Raw genomic sequence first — 16538 nt, 5'->3', positions numbered from 1 at the left:
GAAAGGGAAGGGAAGGGAAGGGGAGGAAATGAAAAGGAAGGGGAGGGGAGGAGGAGAAATAAATTTCTGTTGTTGTCATATTTAACCCCAAACAGCCCTATGAGACAGTAACATCCTTGTCTGCAGATGAAGAAATTGAGGCACACAGAGGTTCAGGCAGCCATACTGCTGACACATGAGGAGCTGGGGTTTGGTCTGTCCACCTCCAAAGCTTGACTCTTCACCACAAAGCCACAGCTGAACCAGCGGAGGAAAGATGCCAAACTCCCTTTGCTTTGAACTTGACACTTTTAATCCCAAACTGGGCCAACCGGGAAATGCCACAGGTGATTCCCTTTCAAGAAAGAATGCAACAAATTCACACAGCTTCAGGGAATCCATAGGATTGACTCACCCTCTCCTCCTGGATGAAAAAAACACCAAGGTTCTGTAAAGTTCAGGTGATCTTCCCAAAGCCCCATAACTGACTAGCGATAGCATCAGAGAAAAGAAAAAAGGAAGGATAGCTTGTTTAAATGTTTTTCAAACTGTGGATGCTACTCACTAGTCATGAAATTAATCTGCGGGTCATAACCAGGAGTTTTTAAAAATGAAATAGGATAGGCTAGAAAATAGAGGACATCATATCTAGTAAAGGGAGATAATGCTTCATGTACTTTTCAATTCTCTGTGCATGCTTCCATGTGTGTACAGAGCTTGGGGTAAAATGACCATGGGTCATAGTCCAAACCCTTGGAATGCCACCAGCCTGGGGAGTGAGCATGGAGGAGGAAGAAACTGGTGGGATTGACAGGAAGTCTGAGCAGAATCCAAAATTTGCTCCTCCGATGGAAGCAAAACAGGTCGAAAATAACTGCAAGGCCTATTTTTAGCACTTGCCAAAATTACCTTTCCTCTGCTCTCTGGCGTTGACCAGGAGGGCTTCTCCAAGCTCATGGGGTTCCTGGAGCCTTGGAGCCACCACACAAGGAAAAGGCCAGGAGCCAGGCTTTTCTATAAACCCCATGGGCATCTCCCTTCCTTGCTTCCTCTGCCTGCCTGGGTATGAGAGCCTATCCTTGGAGACAGGGAACAGCATCCTCCACAACAGGATGTAGCAGAGGACCACCACTGCCCTCTGAGTCAGGCCCCCAGTGCTGGGTGTGAGCCAGGCTCTGGCTCCACTTAGTCACTAAGGGACACTTTAACCCTTCAGGGAATAGGCATAGATGCAGCTGAAAGCCTGGAGAGTTCAGGAGAACTTTCCAACCTTCCACAGACTCAGGGCCCAAGTTCCTGCACCTGGAGCCCACCCAGCACCCAAAGCTTGAGGTGGGGAACAGACAGTGTTTCAAGGATTCCTCCTTCTGGGTATGCTTAGGCACGTGTTAGTGTGCATGAGTGTGTACGTGTGCATGCAAGGGCACGTGCCGCTGGGCGAAGATGTGGGTGCAGGAGAAACTAGAATCATCTGGAAACTTATGAGGGAACACCAGAAGCCCTGTATCTGGATCATGGGAGGGGTTGGCAAGGGCCCTGCTGTCAGCAGAGGCACCAGCCTCTCTACTTTCAACATGTGTGGAGATCGGGGTGCATGTGGCACAAGGAAAGTGAGGGTTAAGCTAGTCCTGACACCAAGGAAAACTGTCATGCCTGATGGCAGATTATAACTAAAGAGCCAACCGAGTGGTGGTAGAAAAAGTAAACATTTGGCCGAGGTGTGTAAAAGAGCACTACAGTCAATATCAGGAACTGTTCAACATTTTGAGACGAATTTCCATAATTTCTAAGGTTGAGCCTTGGTGAGAAGGGGCCCTGGGCCCTAGTTTCAATAATGATCGTGCTTGGTGTTTTATCCCAGGGAAGTCTGACTTTGTTGCAGGTGTGTTTGATTCCAGTAAGCCCTGCTCATGGGTGATCAACCTTCTTGGAGTGTCACTCCTGACACAGAGCTGCTGTGCCCACAACTTACAATATCCCTAAGGGAGTGTGGGAGATCCTGAGAAGCAGTGCTGATCACTGCACTTCCCCGGGAGAGAAGTGCATGGTCAGGGACCGTGGCTGGTGAGAGGTGAAGCCACGTGCGTGAGGGCCCTGACTCCCAAACCCTAATCTGCAAGGCTGGGCTGTTCTCCCTCTCTACACAAGGATCTAGTTTTTTTTTTTTTTTTTTTGAGAGAGAGAGAGAGAGAGAGAGAGAGAGAGAGAGAGAGAAAGAGAGAGAAAGAGAGAATCCCAAGCAATTTCCATGCCCAGCACAGAGGCCAACGTGGGGCTCAAATTCACAACTTTGATATCATGACCCGAGCTGAAATCAAGAGTTTGCTTAACTGACTGAGCCACCCAGGCCCCCCCCCACACAAGGATCTAGCTTAAAAGGCCACAGTATCCAATGAGTGGACACACTAGGCTTCTAATCCTACAGCCTCTCCTTAAAAACTTTGTGACCTCAACCAAGCCACTTAACCTTTACAAATTTCATTTTTCTCATCTCTGAAAAGGAGATAATAATGCCTGTCTCCTGGTCTGTGAGGATTAAATGAGCATAGTGAGCAAGAGGTCCTAGCCCAGGGTGGTCAGAGTCAGGTCCACACTGGGGCTTTCCCTCCGTAGAAGGTTGGCATTGATTTAGAGTCGACCCTCAGGACAGGGAGGCCCAAATGCTTGTCCGCCTGGGTTCTCGGTGTTCGGGGTGGTCTCCTGGCAGCCAGCACTCCTAACTCAGTGAAGTCTAAGACTTCCCCACTCTCCCCACAGCCTGGAGGGAGCTCGCAGGCCCCAGCAGGCAGACTTGCTGCCACAGCTCCAGAGCAATTGTGGCTTGGAAAGAATCTCTGGCATGTGTCATGTTGTCCCCCAGAAGGCATGATCCATGATGTGTTGGAGAACTGCTTTGTTCCGGGGCCAAGAGGTCAGTCTGTAGGAGGGTGACCCATAAGGCTACATGGTAGACAGTTCCCCTCATCCCTCACACCCCCGCCCCTGTCAGGGTGATATCTGCCCTAAATCACCCACCCAGCTAGGGGGATCCAGCTAGGAAGCCCATCCAGCTGGGGGATAGGCAGCTTGCACCTAAGGAGCTATGGCTGTGGGGTAAGGCTGGGCTTGGCGAGGAGGGGCCAGGGTGTGGTTTCCTCACCTGGGTGACCAGCAGCAACAGGAGCTGGATGGGAAAAAGTGGTGGGAAAAGTTCAGGGACCAAGTTTTCTCAGCTGTGTTCAGACCCTATGCAAAGCACGTCTTTTCCTGGTGAACTGAAGGCGTTGGACAACACCATTTCTTTCTTTTTTTTTTTTTAAGTTTATTTATTTATTTTGAGAGAGACAGAGACTGCACAAGTAGGGGAGGGGCAGAGAGAGGGAGAGAGAGAATCCTAAGCAGGCTCCACGCTGTCAGCAAGGAGCCCAATGTGGGGCATGAAGCCATGAAATCAAGACCTGAGCCGAAACAAGAATTAGATGCTTAACCAACTCAGCCACCCAGGCACCCATGGGCAACACCATTTCAAAGGTCCCCTCTAGCTTCATTATTTTCAGGCTATAAATTCCTGGGGTTTTGTTGTTGTTGTTTGTTTGTTTGTTTGTTTGTTTACCAGGCTCACTGTGCTGTAAAACAGGAGGCCCAGTTCAGCATGTTGAAGTGGATGGGATGGGGGTGCAGGATGGGGAAGGGGTAAAGAAGGGAAGGGGTAAAGAAGGCAAGAAGTAAACACAGAGGCTTTGGTTCTCCCGGTCAGAAGACTGGTCTATAAAATGTCATTTTCTTTATTTTTGTGTAATTGGATTTATTTTCTATCTCAAACCCCATTCTGGCTGATGCAGAGAAACCAGCATCGTTGCTTCTAGGTTAATCGGTCACTGAAGTCACTCATTTCAGGACCCGGCGCTATTAAATTTGGGACTTTTGTTCTCATTCCTCCCTGAAGTTGATGCTAAGTTCGGGATCTGCCACATCTGTGCAGAGGGGGAGGCAACGTCTCCTGCTCAGTCTGTCCCAAGTTCAAATGAGATGTAATGTGTCTCTGTCTGGTCATCAAAGATACTCCCCACTCTAGGCCTGTATACTCACTTTATCTGGCCCCTGGCCAGCTGCTCCAAGCTGTTACATCCTCTCTGCACCATGCTTGCCTGCCACAGGCCCCTTTCAGGACTGCGGTTCCCCTGTAGTCATGCTCTCTAAGCTCATTCTCACTCCCCCTGCAAGGGCCATGGGAAACGAGTGTGTGCAGGGGGTGGGAAGTGTGTGTGTGTATGGGGGGTGGATGGGGTTAGGGGTGTTGCCTGCCTAGACCTGCTACTCTGCCTCTTCTACTCTGTGTCTTTGGAGCACACCATGGTGGCCAAGAGGACCCCCCAAGGCTCAGCATCTTCCCTGGACTTCCCAGGCAAGTGAGACACAGGTATTCGCGATGCCTGAACTTAAAGCACAGGTCGGCCATTTCTGCCATCCCAGGCTCCAGGCGAAGACAAGGCCTCCTGTCTTGTAAAGCCTTGGGGTCACATCTAGCTCTTTAAAATCTCTTCTTATCTGGGTCGATTGGGGAGGGAGGGTGGGGGGGTAGAAGGTAGAGAGGAACATCAAAAACAAGGGGGTACATGTTTTATATCACATCTTCTTTTCACCTTTCCTCATACTTGGACTGAGACCTTGGGCTTCCAAGCACTTGGTATCTTTGCCATCTAGTTCCTGTAAGACAACTACCCTCTTACTGTTTAAGTGGGAAAGAATCACACAGCATTAACACTTCACATATCAAAGCCTCTGGAAAAGGCTGGGCAGCAGGTCAGAGATGGTCCTAGGCTCCGAAGTGCCTTTGACAACCATACGGAATTGCTGATGTCCCAAAAAAAAAAAAAAAGTCAAATCATCAAAAGCCTTCCCCTGGACTTTCAGGTCTTGCTGTTCGAGACCCACCCCCTTCTTCTCCTCACCCTCTCCTGACTGTAACCTCACAGGCCTTGGGGCAAATTTCTCTCCTCTCTGAGCCTCAGTTGCTTTATCTCTAAAATAGGGTTAATCATTCCTATCTCCCTGTGCTATGCTGAGAATTCTAAGCTATAAGCTAATCAATTTTAATAATAACTAGAGGGGCTCCTGGGTGGCTCAGTAGGTTAAGTGTCTGACTTTGGTTCAGGTCATGATCTCATAGTTTGTGAGTTTGAGCCCCATGTCGGGCTCTGTGCTGACAGCTCAGAGCCTGGAGCCTGCTTCATATTCAGTGTCTCCCTCTCTCTCACCCCACCCCCCACTCATACTGCCTCTCTCTCAAGAATAAATAAACATTAAAAAATTTTTAAAAAGGGGCGCCTGGGTGGCTCAGTCGGTTGGGCGTCCGACTTCGGCTCAGGTCATGATCTCGCGGTCCGTGAGTTCGAGCCCCGCGTCGGGCTCTGTGCTGACAGTTCAGAGCCTGGAGCCTGTTTCCGATTCTGTGGCTCCCTCTCTCTGACCCTCCCCCGTTCATGCTCTGTCTCTCTCTGTCTCAAAAATAAATAAACATAAAAAAAAATTAAAAAAAAAAACTTAACTAGAAATAAATTCTAGTACAGAGTCTGGCATATAGAGGGTTTAATAGGGCCTTAGTCTCTTCCAACCAAATTTCCAGCCAACTGGAATGTAGCCTTGTATTCACAGCTTAGCTCTACTAAAGTGCCCCTCTGTCTCCTCACCCACACGAGATAAACTTTATCTAACCTCCACCGCCAAGGCTCCTCTAAAATGCTACCACCCCCAGGAAGCACCCTCAGAACCAGGATGAGGCTCCTTTGGCCCCTCTCATCTGAGAACTATTTATGCCCACGACACCTCTTCGATTATGATGTATTAAGCTTGTTGAGGGCATGAACATTATCCTGTTTTATACACCTTGCCCATAACCATTGCAGCCAGCCCGACCCACCCCTGAACCACAACCCTTCGAGCTCGCCAACCACCACTCAGTGTTCCAGGCAGCTGTCCAGGGCCACCCCCTCACTCTCAACCTGCTTGTACATTGATCCCATTCCACCAGACTCCCACTCTCGGATCTACAATTCTGATATCAAGTGCTACCTCTGGCCTTCCAAGTGGGCGTTATTTGTACTCTCCAGCTTGGCTCAAAATTTGGCTCTTAGCTGTCCCCACTCTTAGCCTTGACTCCAATCCCTGCCCTAGTGTCACATGCCCCTACTGTCCAGGCCTTTGTAACCAATACTATAAAGAATATGTGTGTGTGTGTGTGTGTGTGTGTGTGTGTGTGTGTGTGTGTGTATGAATATAAATTCCAAAGATTGCTGAAATGTCCCAAATGACTATGGCAGAAAAATGAGAGTCAACCAGAGCCAACTTCTCCTGGGTCATAGTCACCATTTCCTGCCAGCTAAACAGCCATTGTCTACTTGCTGGGAGAAAGGAAGACAAGACTTGTATATCTGCCCTAACAGGCCTAAAATAAGATACTGCTGAACAAGGATGAGGGGCTTGCCTGTATTTTCATGAATATCTCCGTGAAAACTCTGATAGAGTTGGTCACTAGGTACCTGAGCCAATGGCTGGCGTGTCAGATCCCCATTGCCTTAACCCATTCAGGCTTAGGGAAGACCTGTCTTGGGCTCCCAAAGTCATAGGGTATGAAGGGGGAAGTGTGTTGTCACCATCCTGAATTCAAAGTCAGTAAGATAAAAATGGAATGTTCCGGGGTGCCTACATGGCTCAATTGGTTAAACATCTGACTCTTTTTTTTTTTAAAAAGCATGAACGGGGGAGGGGCAGAGAGAGAGGGAGACACAGAATCGGAAACAGGCTCCAGGCTCCGAGCCATCAGCCCAGAGCCTGACGCGGGGCTGGAACTCACGGACCGCGAGATCGTGACCTGGCTGAAGTCGGACGCTTAACCGACTGCGCCACCCAGGCGCCCCAACATCTGACTCTTGATCTTAGCTCAGGTCTTGATGTCAGGTCATGAGTTCAAGCTCTGCATTGGGCTCCACCCTAGGCATGGAGCCTACTTAAAAAAAAAAAAAAAGGATACGACGTGAAGTGAGCTTCTACAAGGCTTCCATCTACATTGAGAGGGAAGGCCTTTCTTCCTTCTTTTAGTACATCCTTACTGGGTCCCTTCTACAAGGGCCAGGTACTGTGCTGGGCACTAGAGGTACAGATACATGAGACAAACACAGGCCCTGCCCTCACCGAGGTTGCAGGAGTTACAGATGATGAAACAAGGAACAATGATGGAGTATGATAGATGCTGTGGCCTGGAGAGTACTTGGCAGGGGAGAAGGGTGGTGAGGGCTACAGTTAGTCAGGAAGGTTTCCTGGGCAAGTGACAGTTATGGGGAGACTGGTGTTTTAAGTCAAGGAAACAGCAGGTGTGAATGACCACTGGCCAGTGAGAGAGAGGACATGACCTTCTGCGCACTGAGAGAAGTTGATGATTGGAGCACAGAGGGCAATGTGGGAGGGGAAAATGAGGGGCCCTCAGAGGTAGGAGGGCACCAGAAATGGGTGGGTGAGAGTGTCTTCATGGAGCTGATCACTTAGTACTCATTTCTTCACTCCTTTTCAGCCTCAGATCCTGAGGGGAGACTGCAACTCTTTTTTTTTTTTTTCATGCCATCTATAGTATCTAGGATGGGGCTCTGCACACAGTAAGTGCTCAATTTATACCTGTGGAGTATTACCAAGGATGGGGTAAATGAAAGATTAGGAACTTAGCTCTACATAGACACCCTTGGAAAAAGAAAGAATGCACTTCCAATCACATGATCTGTAAATTTATGGCCCTGCAGTTGTGATTTTATAGCTAAAACAAAATACTCGTTAAAAACTAATAGGAATGTGTAAAATCAGCACTGGCAAATCTCAGTTGGCAGGCAGGAAAGCCTGGCTCCTTGAAGCCTCCCTGGTTCCACGGTCAAAACATGCCTTGGGTAGAGATCCAGAGGTGAAAAGTCATTTGGTTCTGGGAGCAAGAAACCGACTCAAACCCAAAGGAGCAGGTTTGAGTTCTCTAGGGCAAAATGACATTGTGTGCCTCAAATTATTACAGACAGCCAGCTTAAATTATTTCACAAGCACATTCTTTGCAATGGGACTTCAGAAGAGGCAGCCAGCACCAGCCAGAGTCACTAGGCGCAGGTGGTAGGACATGAGACCTGCACTATGATTGGACCTCAGCCAGGCTGGAGGACAGCAAGACTCCCCAGAACCCACCCTGTTTGTCCTTCAGAATCCCAGGGACCACCTGACTCTTCTTCCTTCTAGCCAACCTCTTCTGTCTGGGCCCTACCACTTAGCTGGCTGTGCCTTCTCAGTACATTTTCTGTCACCTCTATGCATACATGGCCCACCTCCAAGCCAAGCACCTTTGTCAATCGATTTCCCAGCAATTTAGAAATCCTGAATGCAGACAATCTTGTTTTCTGGTTAAATAACATCTTCAGATATTTTCTCCTCTTACCCCAGATCGCCTCTCTAGATCCTTCTCCCCCAACACTCATTTCCTTCCATTGTTTGATTTAGGAGTTGAATGAGTTTTCTAGAAACACACCATAGAAATAAATCCTCACAGGCAATGCAATAAATTATCTAAGCTATGCATGACTGATAGAGCCTTTTGGTAGGAGACATTGAAGAATGCTGATCATGGAAAAACAAAATTCAAGAGGCCAAATTTTACAGGGAGCAATTAGTTTTAAATAAGAACATGTCAGAGGCGCTGGGGCATTGGAAACTGGCTGTCCCTGCCTCCTTTGTAAGTTGGGTTTACTAAATGGAACATAATGATATGTAACCAAAATACTGGAAGACCATTTCTTTGCTAAGGAGACCCAGCCAACAAACACAATGGAAAAATAGGAGTGATACCTTTCACTCTGGGTTGTTTTTTTTTTTTAACTTCTAAATCTTCTCTGGGTGCTAGAGGAAGATCATAGAGCCTTGGAAAGCCCTGGTTGTCTAAATATTTACTTGAAAAAGTTCCTTGATTCTCCTGAGCTGGGTACAGATAAAAATGTCACTTTTCCAGAAAGAGAAGCAGTCATTGGTTAAATATCTGTATTTGCCAACCTTCTGTCCCATGTTAAGAAAGGGATTTTTTATTTTTAATAAAAATGTGCATTGTCATCTAAATGATTGGCTGGTTTTTGCCCTCACTAGGAGCCTAAAGAGAAAACTATTTGGGGTTACAAAATGGGAAAAATTAGTCACCAGTGATTCACAGAGACTATAAATATGTGGCTATATTGTTCTCTTATTTACGATCCAGCTGGGATGAGCTGTTTGGGAGGAAGCAGGAAGATACACAACAGCACCAGTGTTGAGCAGAGGCCCCACTCAGTTTTCATGGAGAGAGCATGACCCCCAAAACCTCCCTGTCAGAGCCTCTTTGGTCTCAGTGCTCAGTATGGGCTATGCAGCACCAGCCCCTGGAGGGCTGTCCTAGAACATCTGCTGGGCTAGAAAAAGGAACAGGAGAGTGACAACCCTCTTTCTCTCACAGGGCTGTCTGTGCTGCCCTGGGGGGTGTTGCTGACATTGCCATTTCCTGAACTGGGGAGAAAAGCAAAAGCAGGGACAGGGGGAAACTGGCAGCTGGCAGAGTTCAGTAGCCTATTCCTCAGGATTCCAGAAATTCATGCCTTAAGTACCCCCCCACACACACACACATACACCTACATACATACATAAGTCATTCGCTCATTCATTCATCTACCAAAGTATGTTGAGCCTGCAGGCTATGAGGGAAATGATGGGGAGAAAGATGAGCCCAGCCCTGTCCTGACAAGAGCTTTCTGCCAGGTAGGGAAGAAGGGTATCTGCCCAGCAATGACAGTAGAGACTGATGAGTTTGAGGACCAGAAGATTCCGCCAATGTGAAAGCAAAGCAAAGGTGCATCCAATCTCGTTACAGGCCAGGAAAGGCTTCTGGGAGGATGGGAAGTTTCAGGTGACACATGTGAGGGAAGGCTAAGATTCAGCAGGGCAAACCTCAGAGGTGCAGAGGAAAGTAGGTTTGAACAGGAGGTAAAGTTGATGCAGAAAGAGCTGCCTTATAGTTTGAAGCATAAGGGTATAAATTGGAGGGACGATGGCCCCCCATGTGAAGAAAACAAGGGATCAATGGTAACCTTCCCAGGGTCTCATTATGGCACTCTCTGAAACACTGGGTAGCAAGTGTTTAATCTCTGGGCTCATATACCACTGCCTGGATCTGCTTTTTCTCAACATTTTCACTCTGGGACACTCTTACTGGCCTCAGGGTCCCCAATGCAGCACCTAGGTGATACCAAAATGGGAGAGAAGGCATGATTTATTGACCTAACAGTAAATGCAGTTTTTGTTATGAACTTTGTAAACACCGTTTTTAATGGCTGTATACTATCCAATCATATGAATATACTCTATCTCCTTGTTATTAAATAGGCCGCTTGCTTCCAAATTGTATTTAGATAGTATTGTGGTGAGCAATGCTGTGCAGCTAGCTTTTTCTATATTTGAGATTTTCTTTATAAGAAAATAGGAGTGCTTTACATATGAGAGTACTTATTATTCCATACCCCAGCTAGCTTTGATTACATTCCTTTTTAAAAGTCTCCAATAAGTAATGATTGAAAAATTTATTTTCTCCTTTTCAACAGCTGAGAAAATGGTAGATCAGAGGCTTCTAACCTTGCTCAGCATGTGCAAGTTAAGAAGTGGTGATGCTGGGCTTTTAAGCCTGGTCGGTCTGACTGCCAAGTCCTCATCCACACCACATCTGTCCTCTCAGTAGAAAGGCTTGGTGGAAGGAACTAGTTGTCAGGACAGCTGGATCCTATTCCAATCTTTTCCATTAACTAACTAGTTCTCTTTTAGTCTCAGTTTCCTTGTCTGTAAAACCTGTGTGCTCCATCTACCCATCTGCCTTCACAGAGCTGTCAGGATGAAATAAGGTCATGAATAGGAAGACTCTTTGGAAATTCTAGAAAGTTCCACTTGATTATAGACTTTAAAAAGGCATAATCCCGGCATTCTATTTCCTCTCAAACATATATCTAGTTCTCATGTTTATTTAGCTTTCACATATGGCAGTTACTATGGGTTAAGTGCTTCATAAGGATTATCTCATTTAATTCTTCTAAGTGCCAAAAGCGTTAGATGTTGTTTCTATTTTAGATATAAGAAATGGAGAAATGAGATATAAGAAATGGAGAAATGGAGATATAAGAAATGAGAAATATGTCTCACAGCCAGTAAATGGTGGAGATGAGTTTGAATCCAGGCGATCTGACACCAATGCTTAAGCTCTTACTGTTGTAAAATGTAGGTTTTAGTGGAGCACCTGGCTCAGAGAAGCATACGATTCTTGATCTCGAGATTCCAAGTTTGAGCCCCATGTGGGGTGTAGAGATTATTTAAGTAAATAAAACTTTTTTAAAATGTAGGTTTTATTATTATTCAGGTAGAATGAGGCCAACAGATCAGGAGATGATGGCCGTTGAAAATATACTTTGTTACAGTTCTCAAGAGAAGGGGGCACTCCACACACAGGGCCACACAGGGAAGGACCAGGGTTGGTAAGGAGGCAGAGAAATGAAGGGAAAACATGGGCAAAAGTCTTTACAGTGGTTTTCCTAGGACAGAATGGGTGAGTCAGGGTAAGCAGGTAATACAGGTTTAGGATTGGCTAGCTTGAATAATTTCAGCAGGCTCCCTGGGATATAGGGACTTCCCCTAGTTACCTGGTACTTGTCCCTGGGGTGATTGTGGCTAATGGATAGTGGTTCAACCTGTGAGAGCTCCATAAAGGAGGTAGTTGGCAAGTATAGGCTCTGGGTTTGTTGGTTTGTATATGAAACACAGATTCACAGGGGAGTCATGTGCTATCTCTAAGAATTAGCTAGCCCTGGAAGAGGTAGTCTCTCCAGGATTAGCAAGACCCCCTCTGCTGGAGCACCAAGAATAGAGAAAACAAAATACAGAGTTGATCCTTGAACAAGATAGGGTACTTTGGTAGGGGTACCAATCCACCTTGTAGTCAAAATCCACATACAACTTTGACTCTCCAAAAACTTAGCCTACTGTTAACCCAAAGCCTTAGCAAGAACATAAACAGTGAATTAACACATATTTTGTATGTTATACTGTACTCTTACAATAAAGTAAGCTGGAGAAGAGAAAATGTTAAGAAAATCATAAAGAAGGGAAGATACATTTACAGTACTATACTGAATTCATTGAAAAAAATCCATGTATAAGTGGACCCATGCAGTTCAAATTTGTGTTGTTCAAAGGTCAACTGTAGCTAATGCACTGTGTGGTAAACTGGGCTGCTTTGTGCAGTGGGATGACTATCATAGCTGAGAGGATTACCGTCACCATCAGGGACCATCATAACAACAGCAACAATATCCCATTCTTGTCCAAATATAAGGTTTGCGAGGACAGGGACCATGCAGCATGCCACACACAATAGCACTCAGGAAGGATTTGTTGAATGAATTAATGAATGAATGGTCCTATGCCTGCTGAATGAAGAACACATAGGCATAGGTGCTCGATAAATATATTATTTTCCTCATTAGGTAAGCAAAAGGGCATTGAGAATACCAGAGAAAAGTGTCTCTCAGCAATCTTTTTAGCCAGGATTTAGAACTATGTGCTTGCAAAGAGCTCTTCCTAGAGGAATATAGTTTTCAGATCTTGTCCAGTGCAAATCTCATGAAAGCCACAAGGACTCTTAACTGTGTCTTCAGAAAATATATGCTGACTCTTCACCTGTCTAGTAATCTGATTTTGATCCTGTCTCTCCACAGGTCAAATGTCTGCCTTATTCAGGCTGTCAGTCACCTAGAGAACACACTCAAGAGATTCTGGCTTTTTTCCATCTTTACATTTCTGCCCTTATCACCAAAGTCACCCTAAGCATCTTTAGTCACTTATGTTTATTCATGTACTTAAGAGTGTTTATTGTGCACAATTATTTGGAGTGGTCTCATTCATAATTTATGACTATCTTCAAGGAGGATCTGTACAGCAGAGTCCTGCTCAACACATTCAAACATTTGTCATAACTGGGGTTTCTGGGAGTTGACAGGCGGAGGGCAAAACACAACTTTTGTGTAGGCTTTCTGATCCCTAAGAGAACGTCATGCTGCTGTATCATGCAAGCAACACTGACAGTTTGAAGGAGTGTTCTAGTGCTAGGTGGGGAGCTAAAAAGAGGACTCCCTACCCTCAAGGCATTTACAAAGCATAAAGAGCAATAAAAAGAAAAAAATCCATGGCATTTAATATTGTCAATATAAAGGGATAAATACATTTAAGACAACCATTGACAGAGGAAATATGTGACTAACAAAAGAACATAATGCACATTAGATTCTGTGCTACTCCCTTCTCTAGGAGTTCCCAAAGCTCACCCAAGCAGTTTAGCCTCCCATCCCACCTCTTCATTGTCATTACATGTCCCACCCTTGTCCCCATCTTCTCTCCTGTCTAGTCAATTGGAAGGGCACTAACTCTAGATGCTGCTTTAAAAAAAACAAAAACAAAAACAAACAAACAAACAAAAAACAAGAACCAATGGCTGTGCAAAATAAGAAGGGCTAGGAAGTAGGAAAGAAAGATTGAGGCTTCAACTCAAGGGAGGACCAGAAAATATCACCCCTTACCCAGAGGCTGTTATGTCCACTTCCTTTTCCAGCTCCATTCCAAAAACATCTCTCTACATCTATTCAGGGATGCCTGTTGCCATGGCTACTGGGTGACAGATGCTTTTTGAATATGGTATGTGAAGAGCTTTTCCAATCTGCAATCCAACCTGGAACAGGTGGCTATTTTTAGCTACATGCTGCTAATACATACTTTAGAAAAGTCAGCTTTTTGCCTTGTACTTAAACATCACCTTTTCCCACACTCCCCATTTCTCTGCTCAAGTGGCTTGACACATTTATAGGAGTTTTATTTACCATGACTACAATGTGGAAGACACTACAAAGACCCTAATGATCAGGCTGCATTTCAGACTTGGGACACTCATTAGGAAGTCAACACAAGCTCTGAGCAGCATGTGCCAGCTCCCTCTTTGAGATGGAGGGCTGCCTTCTCCAGGGAAACTCGTTGAGTTTGATCCCCAATTTGATGTTCAGAAATGCTGTCACTGTCTTGCTCAGGGTCTCTGTGCTTGTCTCATCTTCTGTTTTTGCTAAGTTTTCCATTTTATGTGCCCAAATCTGTGCTATCATTTGTTAAATAATATTTAGGATTCTGTGTTTTTCCTATTCATGTGTGAAGGAAGCCTGGTTTAATGAACCCCACCTCCAATTTACTTTGACATTGAAATCAAGGACATTGATGTAGCCTCGAGTTACCATCCTAAAGTTACCTACTTCTCAAACTTCTCAAACCCCAAACCTGAAGTCCCCCGGGCATTCTCTCCAAACATGTAATATACTCCACTAGAAATTTTACATGGTTTTCAATGCCCATATCAAACTCCACACACCCAAGAATTCCTGTGCCATCACTCCTTACCTCCTAGTTAAAAGTATTCAAGCATTCCCTTATTTCTCTAGGTCCTATTTCATGATTAAATGTATTGAAGATTGGAGCACTGCACACAGCTGCTGGTGCTATATTATTTGGGCATTTCTTAACTTCTTCATGGCCACTGGCAGCTTCCTGAAACCAGAGAGGGAAGTTTTTCTCCATTCATGTATATCTGATGCCTGATTCTGGGCTTTGACCATAGTAGAAACTCAGGAAGAATTTGTGGAATTGAATTGCTATATAAAATTCTTCAGACAACATTTCTAGTTTCACCTCTTGTCACTCACCTTGAACCTAAAGTTTTCTAGATCTCCTTTTCCTCATCTGGAAAGGAGGAATAATACATATTTAAACTTCACTTACAACTTTATCATTAGAATCAAACAAATTTGACTTTATAGGTGACAGCTTCTGAGATGAAAACACACACCCCTCAGAAATGATAAAACAGAGCAGAGTGAGGAAGTACTATAGAAATACTAGAGCTCCAGGAGGTCCAGAGAAATTCTAGCAGGCTACCCATGAAGGACAACAAATTAAAGTAGGGTTAAGATAGAGGATGAGAAGGAGGGAGGAGGAGCTGTAGAGAATAGATATGAGAGCACAGTGTAGTCACAAACTCTACACAGTCCAGTGGGGACAAAGGGCAGCAGAGCAGAAATATCCACTGGAAGGAATGACAGCATGGGCTCTTGAAAAGGCAGAGCTCAGATCGACTTACACATGTGCTGGCCAGGGCTTTGCTGGGAACAGGGATATCTCAGTTCATAATAAGGAAAACCAGAAGAAGAAGGGCCCCAGACCAAAGTGGAAGAATCAGTCAGAGATGGAGCCCAGAAATCTAAATGTCAGCGATAGCCAGAGTATTTTGACTCACACAGACTCTGGACCATTTTTTGAGAGACACTAAGTGAGGTAAGACAAATTACAACTAAGAAGCATATTGGTTAACTATTGCTGGACCAAAAACCCAGAAGCAGGAAAGTGGCAATAGAAACAAATCATTGCATAAAACCTGGGAAGCAAGGAAGAGACAAAAAAGGCAAATTTAAGAGAAAAACAAATATAAGAAAATATGTTAACATGTTAACACAAGTATAGGTAAAGGAAGACTGGAGGCAGATACACATGAAACAAATGGCATAAATATGCAGAAGGCTAAAAAGAAAAATTGGATGTAGATTGATATTCATTTTTCAAGGCTAAAGATGAGTAGAGAAATTCTCTATGTATCAAAGATCTAGGTTTACTCCTGGATTCACTATTTATCAAAAAGCTGGTTTTATCCTGGTTGAAGGATAACAACCATGTAGGGAAAAGTTTTTATGGAGCATATATGGAACTCTGGACTAGTAGGCACTACTGATTCTGAGACCTGCTGATATGAATAACCAAGAAGAGAAATAGAGGCCACATGAGACAGAATAGTCAGTGAAATTCGAAAGAATGAGTGGTGTGTAATGACCAAATAGTGAACAAGTCAGATGGGCAAGAGCGGGGAGGGTCAGTGAGGGCTCAAGGCAAGTGATCTCAGGACCATGGATAGCTCTGTGTCTGCTGTGTCTGGGACAATGGTGGCCTTTAGCCCAAAGTTACCTTGACTGGAAGCACTGTCTGGGTCCCATTTTGGATGTTAAAGGATCTGTTTGCCCAATCAAGGTATAAGTCTTTAGATCTGGGGAATAGTTATCCATCTGGTGGTCTTTAATAACTCTCTTCAGCAGTAGTATGGGGTGGTAGAAAGAAAAAGCACTGGGCTTAGAATCAGGAAGTTAGGCTTGGCTCCCTGCACTGTGATTTGCTAGATGTGGAGGTTTAGTGAGGTCAAACTTGCTGAAGCTCAGTTTTCTCTTCTGTAAAATGGGATTTATGAGACTTTTCCTGTTTCCTATAAAGACCTACTGGGAAAAATCAAATAAGAGTATTCATGCAAAAGCACTTTAAACTATAAAACTTGGGGCACCTGAGTAGCTCAGTCAGTTGAATGTCTGACTCTAGATACTAGCTCAAGTCATGATCTTGCAGTCATGAGATTGTGCCCCATATCA

This window comes from Felis catus, chromosome A3 (assembly GCF_018350175.1).
Source record: "Felis catus isolate Fca126 chromosome A3, F.catus_Fca126_mat1.0, whole genome shotgun sequence".
Lineage (NCBI taxonomy): Eukaryota > Metazoa > Chordata > Mammalia > Carnivora > Felidae > Felis > Felis catus.
This window is presented reverse-complemented; position numbering follows the sequence as displayed.